This window comes from Triticum dicoccoides, chromosome 4B (genome assembly GCF_002162155.2).
Source record: "Triticum dicoccoides isolate Atlit2015 ecotype Zavitan chromosome 4B, WEW_v2.0, whole genome shotgun sequence".
Classification (NCBI taxonomy): Eukaryota; Viridiplantae; Streptophyta; class Magnoliopsida; order Poales; family Poaceae; genus Triticum; species Triticum dicoccoides.
In genome coordinates, this window is record NC_041387.1 from 466,651,246 (window position 1) to 466,651,702 (window position 457).

The following is a 457-nucleotide window of genomic DNA, read 5'->3' on the forward strand; positions in this document are numbered from 1 at the left end:
GAGTCCGGCTCGGACTCCGGTCCGAGTGGCGGCGGGGCGGTGGCGCGGGCGGTTGGGCCGGCGGCCTGGCTGGGTTTCGGCCCAGCCGGCGGAACTCTTTTATTTTAAATAATTTTGCCGATAGAAATAAAATCCTAGAAAATAAAATAAAAATCTAAAAATGCCAAAACAAATTTTCACCGTCTAAATAAAATATTTAGAACGAGACGATCAATTTCTTGGCCCAAAAATGCAATTTTGAAAACGTGCAATTTTTCTAATGCAAATAAAATCCAAATAAACTCAAATAAAATTAAATAAATGATTTTAACATTTTTCCTCCAATATTTCAATTGTTTTGGAGAAGTCATATTATCTCCTCTCATATAATTTTTTATAAGAAATATTTTTCGGAGAGAAAAATAATTAAAATCAAAAATCCTCGTTTCACTATTTGATAAGAATCAAATATGAAAAC